Below are 21,597 nucleotides of genomic sequence, written 5' to 3'. Positions count from 1 at the left end.
CATGAAAAAGTTGCCCCTTAGGTCTTTTTTATATCTTTCCCCTCTCACCTAAACCTATGCCCTTTTGGTCTGGACTCCCCCACTCCAGGGAAAATACTCTCTCTATTTATGCTATCCATGCCCCTCATAATTTTGTAAACCTCTATAAGGTCACCCCTCAGCCTCCGACACTCCAGGGAAAACAGCTCTAGCCTATTCAACTTCTCCCGATAGCTCAAATCCTCCAACCTTGGCAACATCCTTGTAAATCTTTTCTGAACCCTTTCAAGTTTCACAACATCTTTCCGATAGGAAGGAGATGAGAATTACATGCAATATTCCAACAGTGGCCAAACCAATGTCCTGTACAGCCAGACGATGACCTCTCAACCCCTGTACTCAATACTCTGACCAATAAAGGAAAGCATACCAAACACTATGTTCACTAGCCTATCTACCTGCAACTCCACTTTCAAGGAGCTATGAACCTGCACTCCAAGATCTCTTTGTTCAGCAACACTCCCTAGGAACTTACCATGAAGTGTAGAAGACCTGCTAAAATTTGCTTTCCCAAAATACACCACCTCACATTTATCTAAATTAAACTCCATCTGCCACCTCTCAGCCCATTGGCCCATCTGGTCAAGATCCTGTTGTAATCTGAGGTAACCCTCTTCACTGTTCACTACACCTCCAATTTTGGTGTCATCTGCAAACTTACTAACTATACCTCATATGCTCACATCCAAATCATTTATATCAATGATAAAAAGTAGTGGACCCAGCACTGATCCTTGTGGCACTCCACTGGTCACAGGCCTCCAATCTGAAAAACAACCCTCCAACACCACCCTCTGTCTTATACCTATGAGCCAGTTCTGAATCCAAATGGCTAGTTCTCCCTGTATTCCATGAGATCTAACCTTGCTTACCAGTCTCCCATGTGAAACCTTGTCGAACGCCTTACTGAAGTCCATATAAATCACATCTACTGCTCTGCCCTCGTCAATTCTCTTTGTTACTTTTTCAAAAAACTCAATCAAGTTTATAAGACATGATTTCCCATGAACAAAGCCATGCTGACTATCCCGAATAAGTCCTTGTCTTTCCAACTACATGTACATCCTGTCCCTCAGGACTCCCTCCAACTACTTGCCCACCACCGACGTCAGGCTCACCAGTCTATAGTTCCCTGGCTTGTCTTTACCGGCCTTCTTAAACAGTGGCACCACATTAGCCAATCTCCCATCTTCCAGCACCTCACCTGTGACTATCAATGATACAAACATCTCAGTAAGAGGCCCAGCTTTCCACAGAGTTCAAGGGCACACCTAATCAGGTCCTAGGGTTTTATGCACTTTTATGCACTTCAAGACATCCAACACTTCCTCCTCTGTAATATCGACCATTTTCAAGATGTCACCATCTATATCCTTGTATTCTATATCTTCCATATCCTTTTCCACAGTAAATACTGATGCAAAATACTCGTTTAGTATCTACCACATCTCTTGTGGCTCCACACAAAGGCCCCCTTGCTGATCTTTGAGGGGCCCTATTCTCTCCCTAGTTATACTTTTGTCCTTACAGTTTTTTTTTAAAAACCCTTTGGATTCTCCTTAATTCTAGTTGCCAAAGCTATTTCATGTCCCCTTTTTGTCCTCCTGATTTCTCTCTTAAGTATACTCCTACTGTCTTTACACTCTTCTCTGTCCTGTCTATACCTAACATAAGGTTCCTTCTTTTTCTTAACCAAACCCTCAATTTCTTTAGTCACCCAGCATTCCCTATACCTACCAGCCTTTCCTTCCACCCTAACAGGAATATACTGTCTCTGGACTCTCGTTATCTCATTTCTGAAGGTTCCCCATTTTCCAGCTGTCCGTTTTCTTGCAAACCTCTGCGCCCGATCAGCTTTTGAAAGTAGTTGCCTAATACTGTCAAAATTGGTCTTTCTCCAAATTAGAACTTCAACTTTTAGATCTGGTCTATCCTTTTCCATCACTATTTTAATTGAGTCGGTAGATTTAAGGAATGTTATTGATGAGAAGCAGCCGAATATTCCAGTCTTCGGAGAGTGAAAGTAACTAGAAATATCACAGAATGCATTGTAAAAGTCGAGCCAACTTAGCTGACAAGCCCATTTTCACAGCACATTAGCCTATAATTGGTGTACAAGTTGACCCCTAATTTTCAGCTAATAAATGCAAGTTTAGAGCTAAAATATCTTTTGAATTTGGCCTCAATTTTCCAGTTTAGGAATACATGTTTGGGGTTATACTTCCTTAAAATTGAATGCATGGAATCAAACAAGTGATACGGGCTTTGTTGCCAAGAGGATACGAAATGGGTGTTAGAGCAGACTCTGCATTGGCATGAATGATCAGAAATGGGTCAGTGTGTAAAAAGAAAAATTATGAAGCTGCTTCCAAGCTAAAAGTCACATAACATGTTAACTCAAATAACTGTGTTGCAGCAAGGAAATATGGTGGCAGTGATAACCTGGTATGAGAACAGAACAATGTAACAAAAACAAGATGCCCAAATGCCCCATTTGAACAGGAACAAGTCATTGGTCTGATCCTGCACAGCATGTGACAGCATGAATCCTTAAAAGTCTCCAGAATGGTTACATTGTCACCAGAAATTCTGAGGTGGTGCATTTTGAGCGGTCACAAGCAAAAGGAAAGCACTTCAAAATGCAGGACCCTTAGGAGCATTGAATACAGGCATCTCAGGATCCTAGTCTATAGCTCCCTGAAACACAAATGGATAAGGTGACAAAGGAGGCATATGACCTGCTTGCCTTCATTGGTTGGAGCATCGAGTATAAAAGTTGGCAAATCATGTTGCAGCTGTGTAAAACTTTCGTTTGGGCACATTTGGAGGATTGTGTGTGGTTCTGATAGTCACACCATATACTTTGCAGAGAGTGAAAAGGAGTTTTACCAGGGTGTTGCCTGAATTGAAGTGTATTAGCTATAAGGAGAGATTTGACAAACTTGGATTGTTTTTGCTAATATCAGAGGCTTAGGGGCAATCTGATAGAAGTATATAAAATTGATGGGCGTGCTTAGAGTAGATAGAGATCTGTTTTCCAAGAGCAGAAATGTCAAATAGTAGGGGATGAAGGTTTAATGTGAGAGGGGGAATGTTAAAAGGAGATTTGTGAGGCAGTTTGTTTTTTACACAGAGCATAGTAGATGCCTAGAGTGCACTGCCAGGGAAGATGTTAGAAGCAGATATGATAGAAACATTTAAAAAGAATTTATAAAGACCTATGAACAACCAGTGAATAGATGAATAAGGACTATCTGCAGGCAGATGGGATCAGTTTAGAATAGCATCATAATCAGCACAGGTATGGTGGGCCAAAGGGTCTGCTCCTATGTTGTATTGTTCTATGTTGTTAATTGCAATGTATATGATATACTTAAATGGTCAATCCTGCAAAGTTTTGAAAAGATTTAGGACTAAAAACTAACCAATGTTATCACTTGTCTTGTGTTATACCAGTAGACCAACATGCTCTGGAATTACCAGAAGGATTTGATGCCAAAGTGACCAGTTTCTAGCAATTTTTCATCAGTCAGCAGCAAAATGTAATGTTGTCATGGCAGCAAGATAAACAAAAAACCCTTGAATTTCAATAAGCACTGCAAGTGAACCACAAAGAGAAGTCAAAATTCACAGTGATTCTAACCTTTATGATCAATGAAACTGAATTAGACCCAGTAGGCAATTTTACAATTGAAGACCATGTTGAAAATCAAGTTCTATTAAGAGAATTTGTGCATGTTCATGAGAACAATTGAATGGTTGAAGATGGAGATTGATAACATGTGAAATGTGAAATAATGTGGAATATCACATATCAGTGCCTACACAAAGAATGCAACTTATCAGTGTGGGACATGTTTAGGTCTCATATAATCGATGAGCTCAAGAGGTACCTGTGAACAAACAACACCCACATTATAGTTAGTAGCAATTTCGTTCTACTCTTTTAAGCTAACAGTAAAGCTCTCTCAACACTTGCCTCATCAAACACTCCCAGGACAGGAACGGCATGGTGCTAAATACAGAGTAAGACACCCTCTACTCTTTTTTAAACTGAAAGGAAATGGAAATTAAAGTACCTTTGATGCCATATCCATCAAACTCTCCATGGACAGATACAGCACACGGTTAAATACAGATTAAAACTACCTCCACAGCGTCCCCAACAAACACTCCCAGGACAGGTAGAGCATGGGGTTGGTTACAGAGTAAAGTTCCCTCTATTCTTCTAAAACTGAAAGTAAATGGAAAATAAAGGTCCCTCGACACCAACTCCATGAATCAGTCCTAGGACTGGACCAGCACTGGGTTAGATGCAGAGTAAAGTTCACTGTACTCTTTGAACTAAAAATAGACAAAGTTCCTTCGACACCATCCACATTAAACACCTCCCAGGACAGGGTTCAATACAGAGTAAAATTGCCTCAATTCTTTTATTAAAAAATGTCATAATAATAATAATAATAATGAAAGAGCCCTTGTTGGGGGCAATGTTCACTCTAAGCTGTGCAGCCACACGGGGGGTGTGCATACACCAATCGCCATGTGGATGCGCTGACTTCTGGTTCTAAACATCGCTGCTGTGCACAGGTCTTGGAGGCCTGTGCAACCATAGGAAAGCTTAGAGGGAATATAGATCAGGAGGACTAATATACATATGAAAGCATTTGGATGCGTGCTTCAACAAGTTATTCACGAACCACACAGATTCGGTGGATTGTTGACAGCAAATAAAGCGTCACAAAGGCTGGCAATAAGTGTACTGCCCTATTTGATGTTTTGTGTGATCTTACAAAATCATGGATACTATAAATCCACAAACTGTCAACAAATCATTGAAAAAAATGCTTCATGTCCAAATCAATGGATGGAGAGGAATCTGATTTATTGTGAATGGATGAAAAGTGCCACATTTTAAACAGACCAGGATCCTTGCTGTGAGGCCATTGCCAAATCAATTTAGGATAAATTTGGTAAGCACTTTGCGTCAAGTGCCAATAATGCTTTTGACAATTTTTAAAAATAATATTATTGTGGCTCAAAATATCATTGTACAATTTATCATTAGTAACTTAATAAATTTTAATAAAATCAATGATTTACCAGTGTCATTTTTTCCACATTTCAAAATGATGATGACCTACACTAATGCTGATAGTTTGCATTTTACACTCAGCATGTAAGTTGATCCTGTATAGAGAAGAATATTTAGAAGCTTCAAAGGTCAACTTATAAATGTTTTCTCATGGATCACAGTGCAAAAGAATTTCAAAGGGCAAAAAGATCATTCAAGATGAGATTTGAAAAACGTCTCTTAGAATACTTAACTCTGTAGTTCTGAACTTCAATATTGCTCAAAGGAAACTAGAAGCTGAAGATTGTCATCTTGCATTCATCACAACTAAGGAAGCAGATTGAAAATGAGGGACACTACTTTGTACAGCATGAGAAGAGCATGCTGATTTATTGGAGCCATCACTGGCATGGAGTTGCAGCAGCTTCAGCCAATCTTACCGCTCAAATCAGGCAAGTAGATTCTCATTGGTCAGAGCATTGCCTTGGGGATGCAGTAGAGTTTGGCTCTCTCCATGACCACTTTGGTTGAAACAGCTGAAATTATGCAAATCACTTTTGCTTCCATAAAACAGGTTCTCAAGTATTTATGCACACAGCTCACAGAACACGCATCATACTGCAGGCTTGGCTGATGAATGTAAATTGTTTTCCAGTATAACTCTTAGCATAGTCCGAAAGATGCCTCAAAAATTTTGAATACCAGGTGCATGTAGCTGTCCCAACTGCAGCTCTGCAGTAAATCCAAAAGTGGTTCTCTCCACTAACAGGTTGCTGCCATCAGCTAGAATGACATTTTTCATCCCACACAAACAAGTCAAGTGATAAGAGTTTTAGCCCTGGTGTGATGTCAGGTATTTAGTCCCATATCCCAATGACTAGTGGACTATATCAAACCATAAGGCTTACAAAGCTCAGAAAAGTACATCCACCATTAGTTATGATTTTGCTACTGAAAATTATTTATTAAATAATCCAGACTAAGAGTTACTAAGAAAAACCAATTTAATATCATCAGCTGAGCCCCTAGCAAGCACAGTTGCATCTCCATGGCAACAGCAAGCAGAATCCACATGTCTGGTCTCTCAGAATTAACATTGATGGTTAACACTTCTTGTTGAATCATCTTGCCAATGGTAGCCCAACCCATCAGCACTTCCTCCCACACTGTTAATCATTGCAGTTCACCGCTAGATGTCAAATTTTAACCTGGACTGTCTCACTTTGCAAATTTCATTAACACTAATGACGGAGAAGCTTACAAAGTCCCCTAATCACAGTATTAAATGTTGAAATGGTAAATAATGTGAAGAAGGGATGCCACATAGATCAGGTGCCACAAAAGCTGGACTACCAACCATTATGTTAGCAAATATATGCTTGGGCATTGACTCTTCTCTCTGACAATGTCTGACTAAATCTGCATATGCTATGTGTCAGCACAAAGCCGTACCATCAGTTCTAATCAAGTTTACAAGCGTGGCAGCTCACCACTTCTTTCAACATTGCTAAGATATTTTCTGCAATATCAGTTGCCGTTTACGATGTCAAACAGATAACTCATGCTTTGTTGAGCATAGCCATGCTCCATTTTAACAGAGCAGTGATCCACTCCATACTCCCTTAACTATTACCTGGATGCCCAAGTATTTAACTGTTGTGCCAAATAAAATATTCTTGGTCTCATAAGTAAGTTTAGTCTTTCAAGGTGTTTGGAATATTAACTTTATATAAGAAACACCATACTATGGATTCAAGTTTGCATGTGTGGTTGAGAGCGAGAGGGAGAGAGAGAGACAGAATGTGTGTTCTTCTGGAATATGTAATGCATGATAAGAGAGAGAAAAAGCTGCAAACCCTGTTTGAGAGCAATGACTATGTAGTAGATTGAGGGGCAACTCTTCACAATATAACCTTTCCTCCAGGTAGTAAAATAGCCTTTGCATCAGTTTCAGATTCTGGAGATAGTGAACTCAGCATTTATTTGATCCTGACTTCCCAGCAGGAATGATTCTCCTCCAGGTTGTCTACTCGAGGATAACCATTCTAGTATTCAACTCACGTGGCACCTTTTCCAAATCACCACTAACAAAAAACATTTTGTGCAAGTCCTGAGCTGCTCCATGAATTGTGCATCAAACATTCAATGTTTTGCCTCAATGTTTTGTTGCTTGAAAATATAGCCCATTATTTACACTAAGTAGAGCTGTTGCAGAAATTCTACTTTCCACTGTAGAGAGTCCTTATGAGATGCACGTTTCACGTTTGGAGGATGCACAATTTCAAACCAACTCTCGATGATTCAGTGGTCTGTCCAAGTTTGACAGAAAGCCACACAGATTCGTTAACTTTTCATATATCATGTTGAGAACAAATTCAAGCTCTTCTTAAGGTGCTTTCATATTGTTTGAAAAATACCTGCCCTATAAATTACTGAATTATTACTCAATACCAGGCTTAGCTGCAGGATGCCAAAGGACACCAGTTGATGTGTCATACAGAGGATGTTTTCCTGTGACCAGAATATATTACAATTAGAAATTGCTATTGGAATTAGCATATTAATATTTAACACATTCATTCAACTTCCCTTGTTTATAACATGCTATGGGACAATGTTAGTTGTTTGGGTTACAGTTTCACTTCAAAACTGAACTAGCAGAAAAAAAGGATTGGTTTATAATGCTACTAAGCATCCATTAGCAAATAACTCCAGTAGTACTTTAAGGCAGGAAAATACTTCCAGATTGATATTTTATTGCTAAGTTGAATATAACAATCCCATTTTTTTGCCAAGGTCTTAATGAAAAATAGAGCAGAAACAGAACCACTTGCTCTCTCATCCGAAAATTCAACCCTGGCACAATATTTCCTTGTCTTAATAAAAGCCAAATACTGCAGCTGCTCCAAATCAGAAATAAGCACAGAAAATGCTTGAAATGCACTGCAGTCCTTAAACATCTGTGGAGAAAGAAGCCTGGACTTCCATCCTTGACAGGCGGCAGGAATCAAGAAAATTCCTGGCTTCGGTGACCTGGGGTCGGAGAAAGTGACTTTCGAGGTACAATCGTTATTGCGAGGGGAGGAGGGTGTGGGCTGCAGTTGGCCAGTTGACCCAGGGAAGAGGTCAGATGCTGCTGAATGTCAAAGGCAGACTGCTGAAAAGACTTACTTAGTGTTGTGGATTTCCTTCTCGTTGTAATGAAAACCAAATGGTCTTTTAAACCTCACCCATCACTTCTGCTCAGACCACAGACACTCCCAGTTAACCAATATGCTAAAAAAATGTCCTTTCAACCATCCATGGTGGTTCCTCAATCCTGCAATGTCAAACAATGGTGCATCCATTTCTATTAACCCACCACACACTGCATAGAAGCAATGAACCCAACATTGACAATAGTATACGCTAAAAAATTCTAATAAGTGTCCTTTTTTCTTTTAACACAATTTGAATGAAATACAGGGGAAACCTGGCGAATACTCCAGATAGTGACTTCAATAGCATGGCAGGATCAGCTTAATTGCCCTGCTACTGACTGAGCTCGCCAAGGTGTAAAGGACATAGCTGGTAGACTGGGTCTAAAGCAGGTGGTGAGGGAACCAAACAGAGGAAAAAAGTAATCTATCTAACCTCTTCCTCACTAATCTGCCTGTTCCTGATATGCCTACGTATGACAGAGTTACATATCAATAAGAATGACAAATAGTCACTGTGCAGACAAAGTCTCCATATTCATTGTAAAGACTGTATTGTTTCATTTTCTTGTATTTTTGAAAGTGGACTGAAATGGAAAAATTATGGTTTTCAAAACCAAGGGTTGTCAAAAGGATTGCTGCATTTTATAAATGCAAGCATCAGTGTTTATTGTACTCTTATATTGTTCATCCACTGGGGAATGTTTAGTTGTAAGCGATTGCCACCAGGGATTGTACACAAAATGAGATTTGGCCAGCAACAGATAGCTGATTTGCCTGTCGAGTTGTGACCAGTTACCACTTTGTCAATGACAAAGGCATTTTGTTGAATAACAAATATACGATTCTTAACCAGGTAGCTGAATAGCTTGTGGGTGTGAATTAAATGGTCAGAATCCTTTGGACATCTGGAAAGTACTGTCTTTGTCTCAGTCTCTGCTGTAAAAAAAAATTCTAAAGTTTGAACAAAATCTGTTTATTTTCCCTTACCTGCAAGCTATGGTTTTTAACCAGTAAGTCAGAGACTTTATAAATTGTGAATAAGTTGCTTTTTGCCCTCTGCAAACAAGTTAAACTACCTGAGAAAAAGGATCATGGGGGAGCAGGTCCTGACAGACCAAATAGATAACCGCAGTGAATTCCATGGACAGCGATCATTTAAATAGCTTCCCAGTTTATCCCTTCACCCATTACACTAGTATTTAGTTTTCTTTCTGTATGTGTACAGGAGGAGTTTTATAAGTGGGTTAGAATTTAACTCGTACAGTAATATGCAGACAGTTCATAGTTGTTTACCTGTTACTATAACAAAAGAACAAAGAGAACAAAGAAAATTTACAGCCCAAGAACAGTCCCTTCAGCCCTCCAAGCCTGAGACGATCCAAATCTACTGTCTAAACCTGTTGCCCAATGGCTAAGCATCTGTATCCCTCTGCTCCCCACCTACTCATGCATCTGTCCAGACACATCTTAAATGAATCTACCATGCCTGCCTCTACCATCTCTGCTGGCAACATGTTCCAGACACCCACCACCCTCTGTGTAAAGTATTTGCCGCGTATATCCCCCTTAAACTTTTCACCTCTCACCTTGAAAGTGTGACCTCTCGTTATTGAATCCTTCACCCTGGGAAAAAGCTTATCTCTATTTACCCTGTCTATACCCTTCATGATTTTGTAAACCTCAATCAGGTTCCCCTCTCAATCTTCTTTTTTATAATGGAAACAATCTAAAACCTATTTATTTGTAATGCATCATCATTCTTGTTAAGTTGAGAAACTGAGTTTGTGGTTTGCATCAACTTGATTCTAAAAAGCAAATTTGAGAATTACATGACATCTGATCTTTACGTTTATGATGATTCTGGGAACAGCATGGCTTGACTTCAGTGGGCTACTTTCCATCATGTTGTACAGCACTACAACTGTGCTATAAATGGGACAGATTTCAAACAGATCTTGAATTCAAAACTGGATATTCATAAGGTACTGTTGGCTATCAGCAGCAGAATTGTGATCATCACAATGTGTAACACCATGGCCTGGTATTTTCCTCAGTCTGCCATTACCATCAAACCAGGGGATAAAATTCAATGAAGAGTGCAGGATGGCATGCCTGAAACAGTACTGGGCACACCTAAAAATGAGGCATTAACCAGGTGATGCTACAACACAGAACCACCTGTGTGCCACACAATGGAAGCAATATGCAATACCCAAGACTACAGGATCTCAGAGGGATCAGATTCAAACTCTGCAGTCCTGCCACATTTAGTCATGTATGGTGGTGAGCAATTAATCAGCTCACTAAGAAAGATGCAGGAAGGTTGTTTCCACTGGCAGGTGAAACTAGAACTAAGGGGCATAGCCTCAAAATAAGGGGGAGCAGATTTAGGACTAAGTCGAGGAGGAACTTCTTCAACCAAAGGGTTGCAAATCTGTGGAATTCCCTGCCTAGTGAAGCAGTTGACACTGCTTCAACTAATGCTTTTAAGTCAGAGCTAGTCAGATTATTGAACAGTAAAGGAATTAAGGGCTATGGTGAGCATGAGCGGAGACCACAAAAAGATCAGCCATGATCTTATTGAATGGTGGAGCAGGCTCGAAAGGCTACTTAGCCTAATGCTGCTCCTAGTTCTTATGTAACAGGAGGAATAAACTCCACAAATATCCCCATCCTCATTCAAGGGGGAAGCCAGCATATCTTTGTACAAGGTAAGCCAAGAGATATTTGCAACAATCTTCAGTGAGAAATATTAAGGGGATAATTCAGCTGGAAGTTCCAAGCATCACAAATCCCAGTCTTCAGCCAATTTGGTTCACTCCACATGAGATCAAGGAAGTTTATGGGCCTGGCAATGTTCTGACAATATTCCTTAAGACCTGTGCTCCAAACAAATAGCCAAGCCCCTAGCCAAGCTGCTCCAGTACAAATACAACATAAGCTTCTACCCAGCAATGTGTAAAATTGTTGTAGACAAAGATTAGGACAAATCTAATCTGGCCAATTACTACTCCATCCTGACTGTTAGCAAAATATCAGAAGGAGTTGTTGATAGTTCTAACAAGCTGAATTTGCAAAGGAACAACACATTCACTGACACTGGTACCCACTCTGGTTACAACAGGGCTACTCAGTTCCTTAATATAAACTTTGCGAAAAATGCTGAACTTGAGAGTCGAGGTGAGAAAGACTGCACTTAATATCAAGACTGTATTTGACCAAGTGTGGTATCAAGAAACACTGGCAAAACTGAGTCATTAGGAATCTGAGGAATATTCTCTGCTGATTGAAGTCATATCCAACACAAAGAAAGATAGTTGTGGTTGTTGGAGGTCAATCAATCTCAGTTCAAGGCCATCTCTGCATGAGTTCCTCAGGGTAGTGTTCTAGGCCCAGTCAATCTCAGGTGCTTCATCAATAACCTTTCCTCCATCATGAGGCCAGAAGTGGGCATGTTGCTGGCAATTTCAAAATGTTTGGCGTGATTTACAACCTTTCAGATACTGAAGCAGTCTGTAACCATATGTAACAAGATCTGGACAACATCCAGGTTTGGTCTTATGAATGGCAACTAACTTTCAGGCTGTAAATGTGCTAAGCAATGACCATCTCCAATGAAAGAATGTATCTATAACCGAATACGCGACAATCCTGCTACTTATCATTGACCAGAAACTGAACTGGACTAGACTGTGGCGACAACAGCAAAGCAGAAGCTCGAAAATTCTGTGGTGAGCAAGTCACCTTCCCAGTGTCTGTCCACCGTTAACAAGGCACAAGTAAAGAGTGTAATGGAATAGTCTTTATTTGCTTGGATGGGTGCAGCTCCAACAAAATTTGAGAAGCTTAACTCCATCAAGGACAAAGCATCCTACTAGTTTGGCACTCCATCCACCATCTTTGATATTTACTATCTTCACCACTCATGCAGTGTCTGCAGTATGCATCATCGAGAAAGTGCACTGCAATAAATCATCAAAGCTCTTCCAATAGCACCTTTCAAACCTGAACCCCCACCATCTAGAAGGACAAGGACAGCAAATGTATGAGAACACCACTACCTTCAACTTCCCCTGCAAGTTGCACATTTTCCTGACTGGAAACTATATTGTTATTCTTACAGTGGGTCAAATGCTACTATGCAGCTTTGTGCATGCTCCTACACTTCAAGGATTAAAGAGATTCAAACCATCTCTATTCTATTTGGCAATTAATTATGGACAACAAATACTGATCTAGACAATGTAGCACACACGTCATGAACAATTTTAGAAAAGCCTCAAAACACAAGTCAAATCTGATCAGCATTTCAATACAGGAATTCCCAATATAGGAACTACTAATTGAAGCTCCTGTACCCCTGAGTTGTGGTCTTATTAGGAGGTTCCAAAACAACGAAGGTCACAGTTTGTTTCAAGAAATGAAGTGCAGTCAATACCAGCTGGCTGGTCATAATCATGTGACCTGGACCTCTGCTGTAGCTTGATTTCATTTCGTCTGTAGCAACCATTGAACACATGGATTGCAACATAACGTCTGAAGTATCCAGCTGAGACTGTGAGAATTTTCAGAACAGTAAGACAGCCAACTACTATTTTAAAAAATCAAGGAAGGTCTGAAACCACTTAGATGTGTTCGGTGAGTCAGAATGTCGGTGAACTTTTCACTCTCTGCTACGACGGAAATGAGAGGAGAAATGAGACAGAATTGGGATATTTTTCCACTCCCAGTAGGAAAATTGTGAGATAGCTACAGAATTGGACAAAAAGGCTGATCAACCAAGAATGTTATTGCTATGATACCAGCTATGGTGCACACTGCTCACAAATGACCCAAGAATGCAGATAGTGAAGAATATGAAAGCCTTGATGACATACATTGACCTCTATATTAATTTTACAGAAGGACAGTCTGTATCCCAAACCTGAACTTCGGCGGAGAGGGGAAATGATTATTATGTGAATCCAATGACATTTCGACCTGATTTTGGGAGGTGCAGGCTGTGGAGGATATTTGCGCCTGCAGTGAATGGGGGAATATAATGAATGGGGTGTCACTGGAGCTTGGTGCATATAGGTGATGAGGTGAGACTGGGAAGATAGCAAAAAACTTGCTCAGACTCAAACCTTAATAAAACTTGACAAAATTGAAAATTGAGAGTGAGTTACTGGAAAGGTACAGCAGGTCAGGCAGCATCCGAGGAGCAGGAAAATCGACTTTTTGGGCAAAAGCCTTCATCAAGAATTTCGCCCAAAATGTCGATTTCCTGCTCCTCAAATGCTGCCTGACCTGCTGTGCTTTTCCAGAACCACACTCTCGACTCTAATCTCCAGCATCTGCAGTCCTCACTTTCGCCAAAATCGAAAATTGGCCAATTTCTCATAGCATTCAGGCCTTAGTTGTCTTTCTTAAATTCCATCTTACTCTGAACAAACACCATGCAAACAACAGTCCACAGGGAAGGCACATCCCAAAGGAATGAGCAGATAATAGACAAACTACAAACAACAACTCATATTTATGTCATTAAAAGACCTGAATGCTGAGATGATGGATGACATGCAAATGCAAAGACTGATAAAAGTGGGAAGAAAATAACTGATTGTTTTGTCCATTAATGTTTTTTCTTGGTTGAATATGCATCTTGAATAACTTAGATAACTTATAGCCAAAATTGAAAACACATGCAAATGTTTTTGTTATGAAATAGGGTGTTTGGAAAAATGTATTTGTACATAGTATAGATATTAAAGTGTTCGCTTTAGTCTGAACTTCAAACAGTTTTAGCATGGTAATCTCTGGCATAAGGAGAAAGTGAGGACTACAGATGCTGGAGATCAGAGTCGAGAGTGTGTTGCTGGAAAACACAGCAGGTCAAGCAGCATCCGAAGAGCAAAAGAATCAACGTTTCGGGCATAGACCCTTCATCAGGAACCCTGATTAATAGCTTATGCTTGAAACCTCGATTCTTCTGCTCCTCGAATACTGCCTGACTTGTTGTGCTTTTCCAGCAACACACTCTCAATATCTGGCATCACTTCCAAACCTTTAGCCCCCTGGGTACAACAGAAGTCCACTGTCACTGCTGAATAAATTTAGCCATCTAACAACTTGCAAGAATAATTACAACCACTCAGGAAAACAGATTTAATGTAGCTACACTCATTATATTAAATGAACTCATCACTTGCAGGTGACAATTGAGCCACTACATGACAGGCACTTGAAGGATGTTCTTATTTCAGAAAAAGTCAAAGGGCTCTGCGCACACAGGTTTTGTAATCTGACCATGTAATAAAGTGGTCAGATAAATAATATTGCAGTATTAGATGAGTCACCAGTTTGCAATCAAAGATATGGTTTCTTTTTGCACTCTACTTTTAAACCTACTGGAATTATCTTGATTCTAGTTCATACACAACACTTAGACCTTCACATCATTTTCAATACAACTGAATTACATTACAAACCAATTTAGTCAATTTAGCATTTATATTGAATGTGTTGATGAAATGGATACGGTGGAATAAAAGTCATATATCGAATTTGCTATGATTAAAAGCAGTATGAAAATTTACTCATTCTACTAACATTTTAAGATAATTACCTATACTTTGCTATGAGATTGTTGTGCATGATGAGATTTATAATTTATTTGCAGGCTGAAGCCTGTGTGTTCAACATCAGATGACCACTTCCTTCGTGCAGAGAAAACATGAAGACGCAGCAGAGGATAGAGCTCAATCCATCGAACAAATTCTGTTCCTATGGCAACAATTAATGGCTGCCAGGCCATGACTGCCAGAATAATTCACTAAAGGTTACTAATGAAAGACAAAACAAATATCTGTCATTGTTACTAAATGATCTCCTCCTAAATAATCATTTTTGAAACCATTTGGTAGCTAATATCTCTAACATATTTCTATTAAAAGTTTTGCTAAAATCGATAGGCTAGTAACTAGTTTGATGGAAAAGCCATAACGAGACAGTTACGTATTAGTTCCCATTTTAATACTAGAGCATAAAGCCTTTACAAAGGCATTTTTTTTATAATTGTAAGAGGTCCTGAAGGAAGCAGTGCTTACAGATCCATGACCTTCATGCTCCTCTGCACATTATTTTAATCATTCTCATTCCCATTGTTCCAATTGCAATCTTGTAGGGCTAGAGGAAGACAATTTCCATAACTTAAAGTAAGAGCATCCACCTCAATTCATTTTTTCTTTCTTAAATGTTCTTGTTATCTGTTTCAAGGATATGGCTACTGATATAAAAGCTGCAATTATTCTAGTTGCACTCAGAAGGTAATGGTTGAATTTCATAGCAATTATTTGTATAACTGCATGGTTTGCTAGACCTATTCAGATTGCATGAAGAATCAACTACATATTGAGGACTGGGAGCACATGACCAGAGACGAGAGAGGGCAGATTGCCACTTTCTTTTATAGTACTTATGCTTCTCAAATTTTGAGTGGTAACTCTCTCAATGTGTTTTCTCATGTTAGCCCTCAATAGCTCAACATGAGATTAACCATTGAGTACATGTTTTCTGTTAAATGACTAGAAGTCATTTCAATAGGCATTGGATAACAAAAGATTATCTCTGTTTACAGGACTATCTATCTAGTCTCCAAGTACATCAATCCTCAAACTCGGAAAGTGATATCCGTAACAACTGACTTGCATCATTTGTTAGCTGGATTCAAGTTAACAATATTTCTGTCATTAGATGGTGAAGAAGATTATTTTCTTTTGTATTTATAAACTGCCAAAATACATTTTCTGCACTATAAAATGAAGCTTTGTGATGGCAGGAACAGCCTGACTAGCACCATCAAAATGGAAGGATGGGATCTCATTGTATCTATCTCCTGAAGATACAAATCTCAAACCTATTGTTGTGTTCCACAATCATTTTGACTTAGTTTTGCATAATATACTCAACTACGTTTTGCACACCTGGTATATTTAGCCATTGTTTACATTTTTTTTAAAGAGGACTTGTCAAATAAACAGCAAGACTGAAGATTTTCCTAACTAATTCTGCTGGACAATTAAGAACATACAAAATATTCTATAAAGTTGGATTTGATTTGTATTCCAGTATTGCTGAAAAACATCTCCAAAAAGCAAAATGAATTGTTTTTGGCTTATGTCCACATTGCTTTGTAATTTATTATAAGACCATTTTTGAAATCATTCAAGATAGCCGCCAGAACCACCAATTTCTAAAAAAGACCCAACTGATTGAGCATTGGGCTAAACACCCATGTGTACTGGTATCTGATTTCCAGCCTGCTAACATGATTACCATTCTGCCTGTTTCATGAACTTAAACCTAGTATGTCAAACAGCATCTGTGTGGGGGAAGACAGAGATCAAGAGTGAGAATGAGAGCGCACACGAGAGAGAGAGAGAGAGAGAGCGTGCGCAAGAAAGAGCGCACACGAGAGAGAGATAATGTTTCAGACCAATGACTAGTTCTCATGAAAGACACCAGTTGGCCTGTGGGCTTTTGGGCAGGTGACCCTAAGCTATTTGTGGCTAGAGAACCCAAACATGCTGGGAGTATCTTTGACACAGGCAGGCCCACCCTCCTTCCTTGAGCTTCCATAAAGTTGAGGATCACAGGCAAGGTGGAGGTGAAGAGGACTGGAACCTCTCGGGTGTTCTAACAGAAGATTTTTAGGTCATTCCTCTTCTGTCTGTTGGCACCATCCAGTCCCCTTGTAAGGATGAGGCAACTAGAGTGAGGTCAAGGTCCCTCATCCCTGAGGTTTTGGTGTTGGCTTGACCAGAGTCAAAAAGTGTGGCGCTGGAAAAGCATAACCAGTCAGGCAGTATCTGAGGAGCAGGAGAGTCACCGTTTTGAGCATAAGCTGTTCATCAGGACCAGTGAAGAGGTTATGCTCGAAACATCGATTCTCCTGCTCCTTGGATGCTGCCTGACCTGCTGCTCTTTTCCAGCTTTGATCTCCAGCATCTGCAGTCCTCACTTTCTCCTTTTTGTCTCTGATCTCCAGCATCTGCAGTCCTCACTTTCTCCCTGTTGGCTTGACCACCAATGGCTAGAGTGATAAGATTGCAAATCCGTGAGCATGGAGTGCAGCACACACTTGAGTGTGTGGAACCTGTCTCTCAAGGCTTCCCATGGTGATAGCCAAACACATGCATATGTAACTCTGCTCCTGCACTCAACTCCCACCAAGGGTTGTGGCCTACCTTTCTCACTACTGCATGTAGCGGTTACTTTCAATAGGGCCAGTATAATGTAAATGGCATTGGTGGACTCTTACAATCTTTGATCCAGTTTGCTGGATGTCTCCAACAAAACTGACTGCTGCTCCTTGGTCAGCTTTCTACATTTTGACAAAGTTTTTAATGGCTAACAACATGGAGTTCTCTCCTGCCTGGAGCTGAGCAGGTTCCTGGTTTCTGGCAGTACTCTAAGTGCCAGCAACCTGGAACATTTCTTCCTTAGCCACCAGGCAGGGATGTGCTCGCCCGAATGTGCTCCCGAGTCTAACTTAGCTGAAGAACCCACCAAGATATCAGTATCTGAGTCGATGGAGGGTACAAGAGATGTTACTGGCAGTGCTTCCTTTGAGGTATTTGTGGCTTCTTCCTTAGAGTGGAGGAGGAGATAATGTCTCAGCAGCCGATCTCTTCATGAGAGTCATTGTGCAGATGCCCCTGGTGCCTGCAGGAGACAAGAGATAGAGTGAGTTGTGACTTAGGGTTATAAGTTTGGGTATGTTCAGAATATATTCACTGTGGTGGTAATGGGAGAACATCATGGCATTTGACAATGAATCTTACTTGGTTGCCAGGACATGCCAGGATCTTGGCATCACCGCATCATCAGTCTCCATTCGCATCCACTTAGGCAAGGGTTCTCTCCAGACAGAGGGCAAGGAGTTGAATGTTGGGCACCCACCACCTGTCTTGAGTCGTCATCTTCTCTTGCAGTATGACAAGGTTGAGGACTGAGTGAGGTTAAAATGGCTGCCACAGCTGTTACCGTTGGTGCACATGGGGTAAGGTGATCCCAAGTGAGTAGGAAATGCAGAGAGCATGCATTGTTAATAATGTGGAGGGGATGAGGTGGATAAAAGCCATTGGTGGTAGATGTCATATGCAATAGTGAGAGAGATAGGTCTTGACCCTTGGTGGATAGTGTTTGCAAAAGCAGATTTTCAGGGAATGTGAGGTATAAAAGTGAAGACAGTGACACTTAACCTTGCAGAGTACCGAAGGTCATTAACCTTCTGTGGCATAGCCACGGCATGTTCCTCAGGAACCTCAAGAATGAAGTCCAGATCCGTGGATCCACTTAAACAGAGCATATCATCGATTGTAAACTGTGCTACATTACCTAAAGGAAACAACACTTAAACTCAACAATAACTGGAAATTCTTACCACTGACTGTCATGTTCCTTGGGCATAATGTAGGTGCATCTGGTGCCAGTGTTAACTCACAGAAGACAAAAGCAATCAATGAGTTTCCTGCTCCTTAGAATATAACTGAGCTCCAAAGCCTCATGAGTACAATAAAACAAGTCAGAAAGTTACTGCTGTCATCGATCAGTCATTATATCAGCAGTTACAAAAAATTATAGATGAAGCTGGAAAGAAAAACAACACAGGTCTTTTGAGAAAATCAAACAGATGTTAATATTTCTTCATATTTTAATACATGGTGATCTAGAACTATCTACTATTGTTACTGCAAATGTATCTTGTAAAGGACTGGGAGCTGTATCCTTTCAGATATAGATGCACAGGAAGCATAGACTAGCTTAGTCCATAACCCATGCACTGTCAGATTGAACAGAGGTGTGCAGTTATTGAGAAAGAAGCACTAGCTGTTCCATGAGTTTGTGAAAAGCTCATAAACAATTGTTCTTAGTCTCCACTATTACAGACAGTTCCCAAACCGTTAATGACACTCAAATTCTAAGCAAACATTCTTCTATAAATACAATGATTCACACTGAAGATAATGCAGTTTTGGATGTAGGTTTGCTCGCTGAGCTGGAAGGGTCATTTTCAGATGTTTTGTCACCATACTAGCTAACATCTTCAGCTTGGTCTGGAGGCTTACTGAAGTTGTTACCTAGTATGGTGATGAAACGTCTGAAAATGAACCTTCCAGCTCAGCGAGCAATCCTACATCCAGAACCTCAACCTGAGCTGCAAATCTTCTCAAAACCTGATAATGCAGTTTGATGGAAAAACAGGGTACGTACCCATAAAGTAGCAGACTACAACAGATGTCTTGTCCCATATCCCTCTGGTGAGGCCTGACCAAGGAGATATGATTTTCAATCAAGGTGTAGAAATCTTTATGTTGATATCAACCACAATGCTAACAGCAACAACTCAGCAACTGAATGAAACTGGAGATGCACAGAAATCTGACAATGAATGTCCTCAGGCCAGAGAATACTGGCCAGCAGACACATGACACAATCCTGCTATCAAACAGTGCTAAGAACAGAGAGCATATCTCAGTATAGCAGCTGAATCTCTCATTTATATTGAAAGATTGGCCACTCAGTTTTCATCTCCTGATTGACTAACACTTCTCTATTACCACCTCCTGCCAGATGGTCCCAGCAAATTTTTGATTGGAGGTGGGCGGCCATCATTGATGTTAAATGCTGCCACAGTAATCCAAAATAAAAATACACCAATCCCAAATGACATCTGAATTCCTCCGTCTTCAAATTGGAAACCCATTCTACTCTCTGGCTCAGCTTTCTGGCCTTGCAGTCTGAGACAAGACATACTGCAACAATTACAGCAAAGACATCAGTGTAACAAACTGTCAAGTCATAGCAAGATATTTGCTTTGGTGGTCAGGTCTCTCAAAGTCATTGGAAGAGATGATAACAAGTTGTGTTGAATGTGTTTCTCATCAGCAGGAAACAAGCTAACTGTTGATGTTGTCTTCCTTTCCATGAAGATCATGGAGCTAACTTGAAATGGACTACTTTGAATGCAGAGGTAGGATATTCATAAAGTAGTGAACAACTATTTGAGATGGAAAGAGGTCAAATAACTGTATGGCCACATATTCAAAGCAGTAAATGAAGTGCTGAAGGAGATCTCCAACAGGTTGAAGCTCAGGTGTGCAATCCCTTCACACATCCATCTCCAATCAGAGTGGTCTTAGGGCTCTCTTTCTGGAAAGAAGGCCTGAACCAACCCCATCCATCACACTCTCCTTCATCTGGTCAAGCTGATACCCACTTTGAACAACTTCTCTTTTATTTCTTCTCACTTTCTTCAGGTCAAAGAATAGACCCCAGTTACGCCTGTCCCTTTGTGGGGTACATGGAACATGCCTTGTTCTGATCCTGCTCCAGCCCCCACCCAATACTCTTTCTCTGGTATATTGATGACATCATTGGTGTTGCTTCCCCCTTTCATCCTGAATTGGGAAATAAACATATTGATTTTGCTTTTAACTTCTATCCTGCTTACAGCATCACCTGGTCCATCTCAAACTCTAGCTTTCCCTTCCTTGACAACTTTATTTCCATTTCTCAGGTTAAGCTGCTCATCAATATATACGGCAAAGCCACTGACTCCAACAGTTACCTTGACTATATGTCCTCACACCCAAGCTTCGTGGAATGACTCCATTCCATTCTCCCAGTTTCTCTGTCTCAGTCATATCTGTTCTGATGGTGTTACCTTCAGCAGGTGGGCCTTAGATGTGTCCACCTTTTTCTTCAACTGAGTGTTCCCTGCCACTATGGTTGATAGGTCCCTTAGCTATGCCCAACCCATTCCCGACACATCTGCCCTTGCCCCTTTTCTTTCCTCCTCCAACAATGACTGAGTAACCTAGTATTTTCTTTCAGCAGCATCCACTTTCAAAGGATAATAAATCATCATTTTAACCACCTCCAGTGACACGTCACCACTAGGCACCCATTCCCCTTTCCATAGGCACCATTCCCTATGGGACATCCTAATCCACTCCTCTTCCACTCCCAAAACCTCCATGGCACCTTCCCTTGTAATCAAGAAGGTGTACCATGTACCTATTTACCTTCACCATTCTCACTATCCATGGCCCCGGATCTTCCATGTGAAGCATGGGCAGCATGATGTGGCTCAGTGGTTAGCACTCCTGCCTCACAGCGCCAGGGACCCGGGTTCAATTCCAGCCTCGGGTGACTGTCAGTGTGGAGTTTGCATGTTCTCCTATGTCTGCGTGAGTTTCCTCCAGGTGATCCGGTTTTCTCCGACAGTCCAAAGATGTG

The 21,597-nt window shown here is 40.5% G+C and overlaps 1 protein-coding gene across 3 annotated transcripts in view; it reads right to left on the bottom strand.

Annotated features, from left to right (window-relative positions):
* The window catches only part of LOC122563237 (neuron navigator 1), a 653,551-nt gene that overhangs the window by 383,200 nt on the left and 248,754 nt on the right, over nt 1–21,597 (bottom strand). The window lies entirely within an intron of this gene.

This window comes from Chiloscyllium plagiosum, unplaced genomic scaffold (assembly GCF_037043375.1).
Source record: "Chiloscyllium plagiosum isolate Xiang-an unplaced genomic scaffold, Cpla_swu_hap1 HiC_scaffold_26, whole genome shotgun sequence".
Taxonomy (NCBI): Eukaryota; Metazoa; Chordata; class Chondrichthyes; order Orectolobiformes; family Hemiscylliidae; genus Chiloscyllium; species Chiloscyllium plagiosum.
Note: the sequence above shows the minus strand (reverse complement) of the source record. Positions and strands in the feature narration are given on the sequence as shown.